The sequence below is a fragment of the Chelon labrosus genome (assembly GCF_963514085.1).
Source record: "Chelon labrosus genome assembly, chromosome: 9".
In the NCBI taxonomy this organism is placed as follows: Eukaryota; Metazoa; Chordata; class Actinopteri; order Mugiliformes; family Mugilidae; genus Chelon; species Chelon labrosus.
In genome coordinates this window covers 223,276-240,947 of record NC_140359.1, presented here as the reverse complement: position 1 = coordinate 240,947, position 17,672 = coordinate 223,276, and the positions used below count along the sequence as shown (strand labels likewise).

Sequence of the window (17,672 nt, the reverse complement as noted above, 5' to 3'; positions counted from 1 at the left end):
AGCCTAGACCTGAGCAACTGCAGCAACCCCAGATCATAGCACTGCCCCCACAAGCTTGTACAGTAGGCACCAGGCATGATGGGTGCATCACTTCATCTGTCTCTCTTCTTACCCTGATGCACCCATCATTTTGGAAAAGGGGAAATCTGGATTCATCAAACCACAGGAACTTCTTCCATTGCTCTAGAGTCCAATCTTTATGCTACCTAGCAAATCGAAGCCTTTTTTCCAGTTAGCCTCAGTGATCAGTGGTTTCTTAAGGCTTCACATGTGTTCAGTCCCAGTCCCTTGAGTTTCATTCGGATTGTACATGTGGAAATGCTCTTACTTTCACTATTAAATTAAATATAGCCCTGAGTTGTACTGTTGTTTTTCTTCGATTTCATTTCATCAGGCCGGCACAGTGGCGAGGTGGTTAGCACTGATGCCTCACAGCGAGAAGGTCCCGGGTTCTGTGTGGAGTTTGCATGTTCTCCCTGTGTCTGCGTGGGTTCTCTCCGGGAACTCCGGGTTCCTCCCACTGTCCAAAGACATGCTCATTAGGTTAATTGGTGATTCTAAATTGGCTGCATGTGAATGTGAATGGTTGTCTGTCTCTCTGAGTTAGCCCTGCGATAGACCTATCCAGGGTGTACTTGCCCAATGACAGCTGGGATAGCCTCCAGCAGACCCCACGACCCTTCACAGGAATAAGCAGTTACAGAAGATGAATGAATGAATGAATGAATGATTTCATCAAACGTTTAAGTAATCACCGATCACAATCAGGATTTTTTTTCTGACCACATTTCTTTCTCGAAGCCGGTGGTTCCCCACTATCCTTCCAGTTTTGAATAATGCATTGGACAGTTCTTAACCCAATTTTAGCAGTTTCTGCAATCTCCTTAGATCTTTTCCACGACCACAGGATGTGTCTTTCGACATGGTTGTTTAAGAAATGAGAAGCTACTCATTGCATCAGTTGGGGTTAAATAACTTGTTGACAGGTGAACGATAATCACCCATGCAGTAATTATCCAATAGGAGGCTCGTACCTGATTGCTTCGTTAAATCCAGGTAGACTTTTTTTTTGGCCAGGCAGTGTAAGTAATAAATGTTAAGGTGCAGTAAAAATATTATATATCGTCTGTATTAAACTTGTGCAAAGAACAGCTGTAAAACGCAGAAGTCTGTTTATTTGGTGTGGGAGGTAGTGCATGTGTGTTTGGTTGGTTGGTTGGTTGGTTGGTTGGGGTGGGTGGGTCATGGTTCCTGCAGCAGTCTTTTCACAGCCATGGGGAAGAAGCTGTGTTTAAGTCTGTTTGTGCGGGCTTGCATGACTCTGAGTCTGACAGAGGGAAGGCTGGTGAAAAGAGTGTCCTGGGTAGGCGGGGTCAACTTACTTACTGTTGTAAGTCAGACTTAACTTTACATACTTGTTGCATACCTGTTAGGAAATGTTAAAGAAAATATAAGAAGTATACTCACCTGTTACCCTTGAAAATGCTAGTGTATTGATAATTGCTCTTACCTCTTACATTCCACGTATCTGTTAACTTACCCCTAATGTGTGATTCATGTCTTTATGAGAGACCAAAGTTCACTCATGACCCTTGATTCGTTTTGTCAAGGCATAATAATATGAAGTTTGTTGATGTGACCAAGTGTAAGCACAAGTGTCGTGTTCAGTAAATGAATATCATTCTGTTTTTTATTAAGAAGAGAGATGTAACATTTTGAAGGGTCCTCTAAGGGGCACCATAGTCTCCTGCAACGTGATGGACTCCCGCGAGATTGAAGTGTGTATATCAAGATGGCGGAATAAACAATACGAGCAGATGCCAGTGTCCATTACAGTTTATTATTCGGTTTAGCCAGTGGGCAAGATAGAAATATTACAACAGGTACTAACAGATCTGAACCACCTCTACACACTCCCTGTTGATGGTTACAGGCTGCAGGTGAGCTTTGGAAATCCACAATTGTTCCACAAGTTTCCCCCTGGTGGTGGTTTTGAGTTTCTGCAGTTTTAAGTACCAGACTCTTCCATTGTCGAAGCATCGGTTAAGTGCTCCACCACAGAGTTAGCTGTCTGAGCCTTGAAGTGGAACCAACAGTGAGTATGAATGCACTTGGTTTATTTATTTGACGGCACTGTGATCTTCAATGTGGTGTCTGAGGCATTTATTTTAAATTACGAAAACCATTCTAAATATGCTAATGTTAATCACAAAGCTAACCATTAGCAAGAGGCTACTTAGGCTGCTATGGCTAATTTAATTCATTGTTGAGCTTCATTTGTTTTGCATGGGTTAATTTGCATCTTTATCGCTGCCTTCTGTATTATGATTGCTTTCATATGGGTGCATTTATGTTGTTGGGATCTGAACCTGGTGGTGCATAATCAGGTAACCACATGGCTGCTTTTGTCTTGGGAACAAAGGAGCCCTGGAAAAACCCCAGTATCCCACAATCCTCTAGGTGTGAAAACAGACTCAGCAGTTCACTGGCTGACAGTGGCATGTGACCTCTGAGGTCATCAGGTCATATAAAATGCGCTGTTTGGCCTGTCTTCTGTCTCTCTTATTCTCTTATCCTCCTACCCTCTACCACTCCACACCTCCCCGGTGGAGACCCCCAGCTGCTAAGCTGCAGCTGGGCGCCAGGTAGTCTGCTAACAAAGAGCAACTACTTGCAGGCCTGTTCTCCATACAGCAGCGAAGCGAGTTCCTGCTGAGGAATCTACACCAGCTCTTTAGCCAACAAACCAAAGGTTTTGCAGGCTAAACTCTCAAAGGACAGGAGCCACACGGCTAGTTAGCACCGAGCTGCTAACCAACCACTTCAAAGGACTTCAAGGAGCGGCCGGTTTCCCTCCAACGTTTGCTATCAGGAAAACACAGCAAGGACTTCAACTTTTCCCAGCTCGGCCCTTCCATCAGCCAGCTTAAGGAGCAACACACCAGAAATGGACTTTCCACCAACTGGTAGTATGACCTGGGCCTAGTCAAGCTAAGCTAAGCTACGCATAGAACTTTGATTGAATGTGATATTTGTGTTTGAGTTGTTTATAGTATAGTGGTTTGATGTTAGTTTAAAATGTGCAACACATAGACTCAGGGTCTTGCATGCTTAACTAACCTCTCTTCCTCTAACCTGGCACCTCATAAAACCCTTATCACATTCCACATATCTACTGGCCAGCACATGGTCTGAGTGTCCCCACTCAGCAGCCATTGTTTCCTTTGTGTTCAAGACCTCAAGGCCCAGCGGCCATCTTGACACACCCACAACCGGCGGCCATCTTGGCACGCCCACAACCGGCGGCCATTTTGGCTCACACACAACCAGCGGCCATTTTGGCTCACACACACACACACACACACCTGTATTGAGTACACTGTAGTTAGCTTGTATGTTTACTTTTATTCTTGTTAATAAATGTCTTTTAAACATACCTGTCTGTTTAATGTTGCACAAGAGTGAATATTGCCAACCTCTACACTGCCAAGAACTCCAAATTCCTTCAACTGTAACTACTTGTTAACGTGGTAATTTTGGTTATAGTTATTAAGTTAATTATTAATCCGAACTCCAAATTGACAATTTAGTATAATTTATGAGACTGTTTTGATTAATTGGCTATCTTTTCCCTTCCTAGAAGGGTGGTGCCCCGAGGTGATCTAGTAATTCAGATCCAATTATTTAATAATAAATAATTATTTTTGATAATTATTAATTATTCATGATAGCCAAACCCCAATACTGAGTGCCTTAGTACCAGGCCCAACAATGTTATAATGGTGTGTGTTTACTGCAGTGTAATGAGTGTTAAACACATTTCTGTTGTACTGTAACATGTTGTGTAATTCATCTGTATTACAGTTTTACAAAAAATAACAGTCAGTAAAGTCAGTAAAGCAACCTCAGTCAAATCTACTGGGTTTCTCATTTTGTTCGCTATCTGGCGGCCAGGACAGAATAACCATCTCTTTGGTTTTAACTGTATTGAGCCGAACGTGGTTCGCTTCGCACCATGAGACAAAGTTGTTCACTAGATTCTTGTACTCCTGTTCTTGTCCATCCCTGATACACTCCACAATTGCAGTATCATCTGAGAACTTCTGCATATGACATAACTCTGTGTTGTACTTAGTCTGAGGTGTACAGAGTGAATAGGACAGGGGAGAGCACAGTCCTCTGTGGTGCTCCAGTGCTGCTGATGTTAGTCCTGGACGTGCAATTCCCCAATCTAACATACTGAGGTCTCCCAGCGAGATAGTCTGCCGGCCTTCCCTTGTCTGTGGACTGAAAGCAGTTTTTCAGAGCTTCCTCTGTCTCAGGCGACCATTTCCTGAAGGAGCATTTGGTGGTGGGTTGCCTTGAAACCAGTGGCCTGCAATGAGGTTGGAGCAGGAATAGATTGTGGTCTGATTTCCCTAGCAGTGGTAAAGGTACATGTATGCATAATTCACGTTTGCATACAGAAGATCAATAGTCCTATTTGCCCTGGTAGGACAATCCACACACTGGGCGAAAGCAGATATTGTGAGTCCAATGACAAGTGGTTGAAGTCTCCAGAAATCAGCATGAAGGCATAGGGGTGCTGCGTCTGACATCTGGCGACAGTTGTGTGACAGTTGTCCTCCTCGAAAAAACAACCACATGAGTCGTATGTACAAGCGGCGTATTACGACCTCATGTTACGTTTCAAAGTTAAGTGACTTCTAGCAGTCGAGTAAATATCGACACTCCGGTCACAGTTGTCGTTTTGCATGCACCCAAATTACGACTCAGTGTTGCGTTTGAGGGTGACTAGCCGCGCTAGTGATCTCTAGCGGCATCGTAATAAGCGGGCTAAAAGCTGTTTTAATTCCCCCTCTAGAGCTGTTAATACGTCACTTACTTAAGTTTTAATATTTTTTCATGCTAGAAAGTAACCGTGTAGATCCCGAATATGTGATCAGTTTATTCAAATAACGCCTGTTTGGAAGTTTATCGAACGTTTTCGGAAAAGTGAAGCACCACCTGTGGAACCAGCCGACCGGGAGCAGCGTGTCATCTCAGAGGTGAGCAGCTGGCCTCCTGAGGTGATCGGCCGTTCAACCTCCGTCGTCATCCCGGGGTAGAAAACAAGTCGATTAGTGTGAAAATACCACCCACACCCTGAAAGTGAATGCTACTAATGCCGTGTTACTCAATGCATTCGTTAAACCTGGTACACATGTGCATTTTGAACTGTATTATTAAAATAAGGCTTATGAGATCGGCAGAAAGCCTAGTGACATAGTTGGACGCATTCGATTCCTGTCTATAGCTGTCCGCCGTGGATTGGCTGTGTTCGGCTTGTGCCGCTCAACCAAGCTACAGCAAAGCTTCATAATATTTTCAAATAAACTATTGCTTTTGCAAATAAATGCATTGCTTTTTGGCGTAAATCTATATTGGGCGGTTGTAAACACATCTTAAGCTATTTTTACTTTTTCTTAACATATATCAACTTAAAGCAATGTCATCGCTAGTTCGGCAATACTAGATATTTGATGTAATCAGTATATATATCTTTTTACAACCCTATTTTAACATATGTGTTTGAAAACCGAAAAACTACAAATATCATGTGACTTTGTATCAAGCTACATGTCACAGCTCAAGGGATTTCTCTTTGTCCTATGTCTATAGCCCCTTTTGATTCAGAATTACAGCCCTTCAGAACTTCTTAGAAGTCAGGGTTCAAAGGTCAATAGTTCAAAGAGGGAGCCATTTACAATCCCCTAACTGACATATGTTATTCCCCAGGTTGAGACCTTTCCAATGATATCTTTATTATAGTCCTACAACAAAGTATGGATTTTCACATTTCATGGACACAGCTGTGCGCAGGCTTAGATTCAGAGAGCCTTTTGCGGGCTCAGCCCATGAAATAAGGATTTTTTTTTTTTTTTTTTAAATAACAATGAGAAAAATCATGCAAGGTAATCATTCATTCATTCATTCATTTTCTATACCCCATTTTCTATACCCTGTTAAGGGTCGTGGGGGTCTGCTGGAGCCTATCCCAGCTGACTCCACACAGAAAGGCCAGCTGCCCCATGGATTCGAACCGGTGACCTTCTTGCTGTGAGGCATCAGTGTTAACCATCTCGACACTGTGCTGCCTGCAAGGTAAACATATCTGACAGATTTACAACTGAATTAGTAATTTATATTGTATCTACTCATTTGTTTTTGCCAATTAATTCATTCCACCAGACATCTTGAACCTGTGTGAAAACTAACATCACAACAGCTATTTGTCAAGGGACTTTGAGTAAATCAGTTACACATACCGTTGTTATGATGTCCAACAGGTAATTTCTGACATCTGTGGTTCATTTGTGTATTTCAATGAAAAAACAGCATCTCAACAAAACACTAATGAGGATATGCGACAGGGGCATTCCTTGATTTCAGAATATTGTGACTTCTAATCTCACCTATAGTCTAACTTACGATTCACGGCTTATGCCTTTAACAATAAATGTTAATCAAAATTAAATCAATTCTGGGTGATTAACAAGCAACATAAGCACAAAAATTCAGCTGATGGGTAAGAATGTACTTCTCGATGACATGGGCTTGTCTTTTATGCAGGCTAAGCTACTGTAATGGGTGTGACTGGATGAAGTTGTCTGTTAACCCCTTACCCTTTTTTAGTGAAGACAAACCTATTCAGGCTGTTAATTTAACCGTAAACAATCATGAAACTGAACTGAATGGAAATGAACACAGACAGAGACAGGTGGCAGGTATTTTATTTCAAAACATTACCAGACATTAATATTTATCATTCATGTAGCCTGCCTCCTCAAAGATCAAGCAAAACAGATCATAAAGCAGTTATATCAAAGAATATATAATAACTGATTTTCACTCTTGTCATCAATGAAATACCAGTCTGAATCAAACAATAAAAAATAATTATTAAAAAAGAAACATGTCTATATTTGAACATTTTTGATTTCTACAATATGGCATAATCCCCTGTCTGTCTCCATAACTGTAATACAACACAGCAACAATAACAAAATTAATATGACACAGTAACAAACAATTTATTGGCTATTTCAGGATGTTAGCTTTGAATGTTGTCTTTTGGCTCCAAGGAGTTTTTCCACTGTGTCCCACTGCAAGACAGATAGATAGACAGCATTAAGTATTACTGTTAAATTGTTTGAAAATTATTGGAAAATGTACAATTTCCAATGACACATTGATTCCTCAGTTATTCAGGCCTTTTGTAATACCTGGTAAAATGATCCACATTCTGTATATGTATGCAACAGCCTATATTTGAAGATGACGTGATAAATTAGTGTAGCCAAGTTAGATAAAAAAGTGCATTATGTAACACAGTATGCATATAGTACACAACGTACATACTATGTAGTCAGGCACCTACAAGGTACAAACATGTCATGTTTTCAATTTGCAGTATAACATTACTCATAATGCTTCTAACATCAGAAATATAATGTACTGCAGAAACTTATGGCAGTATTTGGTTTCTCAACACAAATCATAGTAGTTGTTCCTAAGCGAAATTGAGGGTCTAAGGACAGAGGATGTCACATACTATATAGATTGTAAACCCCCTGGGACAAATTTAATTGATTTGATTTCGGCTATATAAATAAAAGTAGATTTGACAAGTCCTTTTGATGCTGGATGACATCAGCAAAACTGTCTAATCAAGGAGCTACCTGTCTGTTTAACTTCATGTTTACCCCTTATTTTCCAGTCAATAGCTTACTATTATATGCATGTTATGTTCCTTTGTAGAAATCATGGCCAATCAAACAATGATGCAGGCTATGGGTTAAGAGAAGGCTAGAATGAGACTGTTCTCACTGAAACAGTTTGACAGGTATTCATATAGTGATAATAAAATTACTGATGACACACTTTTAAATGATCTAATGATCATTCTGACCTGTCAAGAGGGCCTCAAGTTCTCAACTGCCCTATGCCTGATTTCAGGCATAGGGCAGTTATAAATTAATATATTACTTAACTACTTGGGCGGCACAGTGGCGAGGTGGTTAGCACCGGTCACCGGTTCGAATCCATGGGCCGGCTGGCCTTTCTGTGTGGAGTTTGCATGTTCTCCCTGTTTCTGCGTGGGTTCCCTCCGGGTACATTAAAACGAGCTGACAGCATGTTATATTGTTCTTAAAAGTCAATTAAACACATTTGCTGTACTTACCTTAATTCGTCCAACTATGACATACCGATGTCGCGGATTAATCCCTGCAATCCGCAATACTCTCCTGTTACCGGTAGGAGCGCTATTGCAAGAAACGCTCCCATGGGTCGTATTCGAGAGCATATGCAAACGACCTATATGGTCGTATAAGTTGGAGGGCTTGTTGGTTGAGTGGATGACGTCTCAGGCAACATTGGCATCCGCTCGTGGGGGATGTAAACACACACAGCGATGGCGTGTGAGAACTCCCTGGGTATGTAGTATGGCCGGAGACACAAGGCTAAAAGTTCAATATCATGGCAGCAGATGGTCATCTTCACCGTTACATGCCCAGGGTTACACCACTGAATGTTAATAAACAGTCTGATCACTACGGTGGCCGAGAGGTGTGAAACACTTTTACAAAGCTTGAGACAAATTTATATTTTAGAAAACATTTTACATATCATAAAACAAAATTACATTGCCATAACACATTTATAAGTTCTGAAACAAATTTACATTTCAGAAAACAAATTAACAAGACACAAAACACTTACAAACGCTGAAACAAATTTACAAATCTCAACCATCAACCGGAAAGGGAATGTACCACCCTACGCTGAATTTGTCACCCACAGCTTCATTAATTCAAATTGGGAAATATATGAATAAAAAATAAAGCAAGTAATGAGTATTTATTACATTTTTGTATTATAGAGTACAAAACCTCTTGAAATGTTTGTTTTTTTCATGATTCATAAACAGACCAGTTTGAGAATCGTGGATCTAAAATAACTGAGAAAACAGATGTTCACATACTTTAAAATTATAGAAACCTCTTAAACAAAACCAACTGCATATTTAGGTGCACCAATGACAACAGCAAAAAAAGCAACAAAAGAACAAACAACATTCTTAGAGTCCAAACTCTAAAAAATTCCGTGTTACGCGGCTCATTTGTTTGCCATAAAATGGCCAAAACATCACTCGATCGCTGTCCATCTTGGGTCACCATTTGTTGAGTCTATTGGTAGCTTCGGTGAGGGGAGTTGCCATCACTTGTTGTGTGACGTAATTTCCCTTATATGGAAGTCGCACTCAGGGTGAGAGGTGTTCCCAGTGTTTAAAGCTGAGCCATGAGCCAGGACTGTTTTTTTTGTTTGTTTGTTTGTTTTAGCGTTTGTAAAAGTGTTTCGTGTCTTGTTAATTTGCTTTCTGAAATATAAATTTGTTTCAGTACTTGTAAAGGTGTTTTGCCAGCTGTGAAAGTGTTTCATCATTTGTAAAAGTGCTTTGCCACTTGTAAAAGTGTTCCGCCACTTGTAAATTTGTTTCGGCGTTTGTAAAAGTGTTTCGTGTCTTGTTAATTTGTTTGCTGAAATGTAAATTTGTTTCGGGACTTGTAAATGTGTTATAGCAATGTAATTTTGTTTAATGATATGTAAAAATGTTTTCTAAAATGTAAATCTGTCTCAAGCTTTGTAAAAGTGTTTTTGTACATTTCACATTTTGTAAAATCTCGGCCACCATAGACCCCCCCCCCCCCCCTTTCCTTTTCCCACTTGCCTTGGTGTCTCTGTTCGCTGTGACTGTGATGAAGCCCAGTAAATCCACGTTAGCATCGGGGATCCCTGTAGATTCTACTGTTCATCACTAGTCCAGCCAGTTTGTCCGTCTTGTTGGCCAGTGAGTTCACATTCCCCATAATCACTGATGGAACACAGAGCTTGCATCTTCATCTCTTTGCTAAACGCATAGCCTTCAGCTTGGCGCCAGCTGTGCAGCTGCGATACGACCGCCTTACCTCAGGTATGTAAGGTAGGTGGCTGGTGCTCGTGTTTGTTCGTAGTGCCAACAGCTGCTCCCTCGTACGTGCTACTACCAACATTGTTATCCATTAAAGTTCTGCAACCATGGATACAAAATACACTGCGTTTAAGAGTTAAAAACAATAAAAACTAGATGATTGCAAGTGATCGTAAAGGGGTCCATGCCGTGGTGAAGTCATCCCCGAGCGGGACACAGAGGCATAAGTCACCTGTAGCGCCCCCTATAGACTGTATTGCATGAATCTTGGAGGGCATGTGAGGAGTCATCCACAGATTATTATTGTCAAATTTCAGCCAAAACCTAATTTGGCTTATTACAGCACCACCTAGCTGTAGGCATGTGTATTGACACCTTGTCAAAGTGAAATGCTAGGACCTCTACCAAGTTACCAGGTTTGATGCCTTTCGCCCTTGCAATTTGCAGGGCTTAAAGTATTCCAGCATTGAGCCAGATCTCCGGCCTGAGACGTTTGACTGCAATTTAAAACAAACAAACAAAAAAAAAACAACTTGTGGATGTGGATTATTGTCAGGTTCGAGTCAACTGAGTTCACTGACCAAGGGAATGAGAGAAAACCAGCTTTCGCTCCTAGCCAAACTAATATTACTAGGCAATCATAAGTAGGGTGCGGGCGGGTCCAGTAAAATCTTAATTGAGATCCAGCAGCAGTTGATGCTGCGTTCATGACTTGGGGATAAAACGAGCTCTGAGTTGTGAAAAATGAATTGAACAGCGTCAAACTCAGAAATTACAGGTCGGAAATTACACGCATCCGTCTTCATCCAAAATAAGAATAAATTGCTGCTGCATATGTTTTTAGTGTTCAGCAAATAGTGACAGTATCTCAAACTTATTTTTTCTCCTCACAGTTAACCTGTGAATAGGCGTGGATAGAAGAAAGGGGCAGAGACAGCAAACCTTTTGGTAGCTGGTGTCAAAAATTAAGAGAGCAAAGTGCTTGTTTCTGTGTGATGTGCTCGAAGAAGCTAATTTACGCTACTAGCGGCAAAAAGTTGTACGGCGTCACGAAGGAGACCCTGGTCACAGAACAGCTGTTTGCGCTCTCCAACACCCAAGTCGTTTGCCGGGAGCAACATCCACAGCTGACATACTGGCTTCAATGACTGATCGTGTTTGTGACTTGAAAATGCTGTGTGCTTGTTCCTTGCAGAACACGATTGATCATTGACGATCGCTCAACCGCTTGTAGATCTGTGTAAAAATGCATTGACAAAACTGTCCGTTTCAAATCAGCATGCCAGTTAAATGAACACTTATAGTATATTACTAGACTAGAGTAAGAAACGTCTGTCTGAGAAGCTCAAGAAGTGTATGTTTTCTTAATGACATCTTTTTTGATGATGATGTGGCCAGAGTGATAACAACATCTTGCAAGCAGGAAAGTTAATATCAGCAATGCTTCAGCACTTATGCTGGAACTCAAAGATGTCCTGCAGTGTTATGGTCGTGAGTAACCAGTATTCTACTGGACAATTGTGCAGTCAGAGGTCATTATTTGTTTTGAACAAAAAACTGATGGAAATGTTGCAATTTAGAATTACAATATTATCTACAGTTCACTGTTGTAACTGATTATAAATTGTTTTTATATAAATTGTCCTTTACTGATTTACATGGTTGCTACTTGATTAATTCCTCAGATTAATTAGCCTGACAGAGTTTCACATGGGGGCGGCACAGCGGCGAGGTGGTTAGCACTGATGCCTCACAGCAAGAAGGTCACCGGTTCGAATCCATGGGCCGGCTGGCCTTTCTGTGTGGAGTTTGCATGTTCTCCCTGTGTCTACGTGGGTTCTCTCCAGGTACTCCGGCTTCCTCCCACCATCCAAAGACATGCTCATTACGTTAATTGGTGACTCTAAATTGGCCAAAGGTGTGCGTGAGTGTGAATGGTTGTCTGTCTCTGTGTGTTAGCCCTGCGGTGGACTGGCGACCTGTCCAGGGTGTACCCCTGCCTCTCGCCCAATGACAGCTGGGATAAGCCTTAACAGGACTAAACAGGTATAGAAGATGATGATGAGTTTCACATGCTCTCTAAAAATCATTAAGATCACTGGTGGAGCCATGTTGCATCTCTGAAAAATCCAGAGAGAGGTGTGAGGTATCCCACCCTGTGTAAGCTGGTTAAAGCTCTTCTCTCCATTTACACAGACCTTCAATTTCTAAAAATCATATCTTGTATTGTTTAGCACAATACCAAAAAGTTGTCTGCAAAATTGCCTAGTGTATGTGTCAGACCCACTGCGCCCCCGCCCTCCGGAAAAAATTTCAGGCTCAAGATTTTTTTTTTACTTTAAGCCCTGAGTTTGTCCTGGGCAGACACTTTTTGGGAGAAGAAGAATAACAAAAATCGCAATACTACTAATAATAATAATAATTAGGGATGCACCGATACCGATACTGGTATCGGGTGTCGGGCCGATACTGTTCTAATATACTCGTACTCATTAAAGTTAATCGATACCATGAACCGAATACCATGAATGAATTTATTGCATGCAATTGCTTTGCATGAAGACCGCGATCAGAGGGTGGCTTGTCATTTTTGTTGTATTTTCTTAGATTGGTGGCTAGGGGAGATGTCGAGCTAATCAGGAACAGTGCGAGTGAGACTGGCGGTTCCAAAAAAAAAAAAAAAAAAACATCTGGCGGCTGCAGTAGGCTAAACAGCATGTCAGCAGTGTGGACTCACTTCAAAATATGCGACGATGACAGAAGCAAGGCAGAGTGCAAACTCTGTACTGGTAAGGTGTCCAGGGGAGGGAAGGAGAGTACGTCGTTCAATACGAGCAATTTGATAAAACGCCTGAGGACACATCATAACCCTGAGTACACCGAGTTCACTAAGGCTAATGCAAAACCACAACAGCCAACTTTAACTCAGGTTTTGGAAAAGCGAGAAAAAATGTCAAGAGAAAATCCACGGGCAGTTAAAATAACAGAGGCTCTGACTCATTTTATTGCTCTGGATGACCAGCCACTGTTGGTTGTGGAAAATGTAGGATTTCGCCATCTTCTCAGCACACTCGAGCCGCGATATGAGATTCCCAGCCGCCCCTACATCACGGACGTTATGGTGCCAGAACTTTTTGACGAGGTAGAAAAACACGTGCGAAACCTGGTGAATGAGGTTTCAGCCTTAAGTTTCACTACGGACATTTGGACAAGCAGTGTGTGCCCGATGTCACTGCTCAGTTTAACGGCGCAGTGGACTGATGAGGAGTTCGTTCGTCATCAAGTCACACTACATGCAAAGTCGTTCCGGGGCTCGCACACCAGCCAAACCATCGCAGGTGCTTTCAATAGCATGCTCCAGACCTGGAACATACCGAAGACGTCCGTCCACGTAGTGCTCCGAGACAACGCAAGAAATATGATAAAGGCCATGAGTGATGCTGAGCTGCCCAGCCTACCTTGTACTGCTCACTCTCTCCAGCTGGTGGTTCACGAGGGCCTTCTGTCACAGAGGAGTGTTGCGGATGTGGTGGCAGTCAACCGCAAAATAGTTGGGCATTTTAAACATTCTGCTCTGGCCAACTCCCGCCTCGAGGACATTCAATTAGAGATCAACCAGCCTGCGAAGCGGCTTCAGCAAGACATACAGACCCGCTGGAATAGCACCTTTTATATGATACAGTCATTGATTGAGCAGAAACGGCCTCTGGGAATATTCGTGTCTAAATATGGACTCGCTGATACTCTCACGCCTCACCAGTGGATACTGCTGGAGAAGGTGCTATCTGTTTTGGGTCCGTTCGAGGAGTTAACTCGAAAAGTTAGCTCTTCAGATGCCATGGCCGCAGACGTCATTCCAGTTCACTGTGCTGCACAGATTTCTAACAAGGGAGACTGATGAGGACCATGGGATCAAAGCAATGAAGGGAACCTTGGCTGCAGCTGTCAGGAAGCGATTCACTGATGTGGAGGAAAACCCACTCTACAGCATCGCCACACTACTCGATCCCAGGTGAGTGTGTGACTGTAACTGTGTGGCTGTGTGTGACTGTAACTGTGTGACTGTAACTGTGTGACTGTAACTGTGTGACTGTGTGTGACTGTAACTGTGTGGCTATGTGTGACTGTAACTGTGTGTGACTGACTGTGTGTGTGATTGTGTGTGACTGTGTTAAAATGGCAAGCATGCCTATTGTCAGCTACATTTTTTCTTTCTCTGTTTTGGGTATAAAAATCTTTTTTTTTTCTCCAGCACCACCACTGCTGCAAATGCCAAAGAGATGCTGAAACTTGAGCTGCTAAGGTTGCCTGGAGAAGCGGACAAGCAGGAGAATGATGACCTGAATGAACCACCTTTAAGAAAACCACGCAGTGACCAGCCCACTAGTAGTCTAGACAGCATATTTGATGAAATTGCATCAGCATCAGTGGGCAGAGCTGCAGTAGGTTCTAGTGTACAGTTAGAGACATATCTTGGAGAAGCCGCAATTTCACGAGAAGACAAACCACTACAATACTGGATGGTTAATAAAGTGCGGTTCCCAACTCTGGCTAAACTGGCGGGCAGATACCTTTCAGCACCTTGCACTAGTGTTGACAGTGAAAGGCTGTTCAGCTCAGTGTCACACATTGTGAGTGAAAGAAGAAACAGGCTCGCAGCTGATCATGCAGAGATGATTCTTTTCATCAAAAAGAACCTGCCGCTCACTTTCCCAAAAAAAGCTTAGAGCCGCTTCAAGGAAAGAGACCACACCATTGAATGCTGACTGAAGTTTGATATTTTGTTTGATTCAAATGTGGACACTCTGCAATAGGTTCATTAATGTTTTGTCAATCTGAAAGGTGGAGACAGTGCCAAATAGTTCATTGATATTTTGTTTGATTAAAATGTGGAAACTCTGCAATAATTTCACAGAAAATGTTTATTTTTCACTTGAAATTTTAGTTTTATAGTCATTTTTATTAATATTTTATTTTTGATCTAATTCATCATCATTTGTTGTAACAAGCAGAGAATAAAATAAAACCTGTCTTCCAATTCATTGCATATTTTTTGTGGTAGAAGTATAGGCATCGGTATTCGGTATCGGCAAGTACTCAGATCCAAGTATCGGTATCGTATCGGTTTCAAAAAAAGTGGTATCGTTGAATCCCTAATAATAATAATTATAACTGCGAAGTTTACTGCGACCCTTCACAGGACAAGCAGAAGATGAATGAATGAATGATTTAAAGCAAATCTGATTTAAAAACAAGTAACAAATAACTAAAGGAAGCTACTAGATAGGCTGAGGTGACGACAGGGTATAGCAGTTGTTTAGCTGTTTGAGCAGCAGCCATACATGCACATTCCTACAAACTCCCATGCAATCAGTTGAATTTTATGTACATAATCAAATTACATTCACAGTATAAAATACAAAATTCAGCAGTTATTTATGTACAAGGAACAAATGGTACGTAAAGCAGATAAACCAACCTGTGCACTGCCTGGACTGACTACAAGAAAGCCTATGACTCGAAGCTGTACAACATCAACAGGGCTGACAGAGCTTTCATCAGTAACTCAGTGGGGCTGTTGAAAACAACACTACAGGCAAACTTCAAACCAGCTGCGCAAGTCAACATCAAGTATAAACTATAATCTCACCTAGAACACCAAAAGGGATAGAGCCGGCTCTAAAACAATGTATGAGACTTGTTCATGGGAGTCATACGTTGACCAAATTTGTTTAACAAATAAATAAACAGCTATTTGTCAGAGTCTGAGCGACACAATGCATGTTTGTGAAAGTGTATGACGGCATGGACAAAGGAGCTTTCTGATGAGCTCAGAAGAGTTGTTGTTGACTTGGGTTTTGGGTATCCTTCCACAAGCTTCCCGCAATAGTCTGCTTTTTTTCAATGGGATTGAAATCGGGGCTTTGTGATGGCCACTCCAAAACATTGATTTTGTTGTCTTTAAGCCACTTTGTAACTACTTTGGCAGTATGCTTAGGGTCACTGTCCATTTGGAAGATCCATTTGCGCCCAAGCTTCAACTTCCTGGCTGATGTGGCACCAAGTATTTGAGTTGCAAAAACTTGATTTGAATTTAACTGTACTGAGGTACATTAAGTTCTTACAACTTCAAAAACAAGTACAGCTCACTTAAATATAATAATTTCTCACTACTTCACACAATTTTGTTTACTTACTTTTCCAAAGGTAATCGGTTTCCTAAATTTCTTTGAGTAAACTCAACTTGACCGAAACTCAATAAAGATAAGTCACATTAACTTAATATACTGTTCCAAAGTAAGTGAGCAGTATTTAATTTTAAATAAATGCACTTAACATACCTTAGTTTAGCTAAGTTAAAAATAAGAATTCCCAAAATGGCATTACAAACATGTTTTTTTATGTCAGTATCTGTAAACAACAACAATAATAATCAACATGCTGTTCATTCGAAAACTTGTCTAGAAAGAGAACATCAAAGGTCGAGTTTGGTTGAACAATTGCCACAATTGCCATTTGTTATTGTTGTTTTTTTTTTTGTAGATAAATAAAAGGTCAGAATATCTCTTTAGCACCACATATACTTAGTTTTTAAATGGGGTTTACCAAATTTGAATGTGCAAATACACTGCTGATGAAGACATGGTATTGGGGAGGTTCTTTTGAAGCCACGAATCTATGATGCTTTAATAGCTGGCCTCGAGACAAAAGTGCAGAACTTACACGTCCACTGCATCCCTCTTCCAGTAGACATTTAAAAAAATACAGGAGAACCATAAATTAGACTAAAAGAGACAGTGACCACCTATTGTAATGTCTAATGTTGAAGTATTTGGGATTAGCAACCTGCCCATTGAGATGTTACTAATTATTTATCATTGTTATTATTCGTCATATTTTATATTTAAATCCAGTGATAGAAATACAAACAAGTGTAAAATGTATTATATTAAGACTGTTTAGTCACCTATATTGTCTTTAAATCTTTTTGTACAGTCTGAATCTGTTTTGGAAACACCAAACAGTTGTCTATATTCTATAAGACAATACCAAAATACATTTGTCACATTTATCATCATTTTCTTTACAAAGGTTTTTAATGGTGAATCAAACTAAGACAGAAAAATAAACATGAAATAAAATTTACTAAGAGTGACAATACCGTCTCAGAAGGATTTTGGTCCAGTCTACTGAGAAAGCTTCTTATCAACGAAGCAGCAGTGAGGGAGGAGGTGTAGTGGGACGAAAAGCTGCGGTACCAGATAACTGTCGGTTGGTCAATACAGTCTTGGTGACCGAGGGTACCTCTTTTCTAACTGCCACCAACTTCACTTTCACAGACACCACCTAAGGTAGGCTATATGGAAAAAAATAAACATAAAAAAAATGTGTTAAATCAGTACAATTTTAACAGTCATGTGTTACCACATTCTCATGTCCTTCATATCTAAGCAAGACTAAATGATGAACTGATTAATACTGTTTACAGATTAGTGTATTAAAACAGACAGCAGTGTCTATGAAAAACTCCCTATTCAGACAAAATGTATTACTTAAGGATAAGCATCACTAATTAATCTGACCTGCATTTTAATGTCTAAATGAAAGCAGTACCCACCTGTCTCCTTTCTGCTGTGTTGGTTTTAGTATTTAGGGTCTC

General features: G+C 40.9%; 1 protein-coding gene across 3 annotated transcripts in view; it reads right to left on the bottom strand.

Annotated features, from left to right (window-relative positions):
* The window catches only part of ydjc (YdjC chitooligosaccharide deacetylase homolog), a 103,635-nt gene extending 86,332 nt beyond the window's left edge, over nt 1-17,303 (bottom strand). For 2 of the 3 annotated variants that reach the window (XM_084552150.1, XM_084552152.1), the window contains exon 1: nt 17,175-17,288. The gene's annotated coding sequence lies outside the window, so the exon portion shown is untranslated. Of the gene's footprint in view, nt 1-17,174 lie in introns of all 3 variants that reach the window. The other variant, XM_084552151.1, reaches the window with a different exon arrangement.
* Between the last annotated feature and the right edge of the window lie 369 nt (nt 17,304-17,672).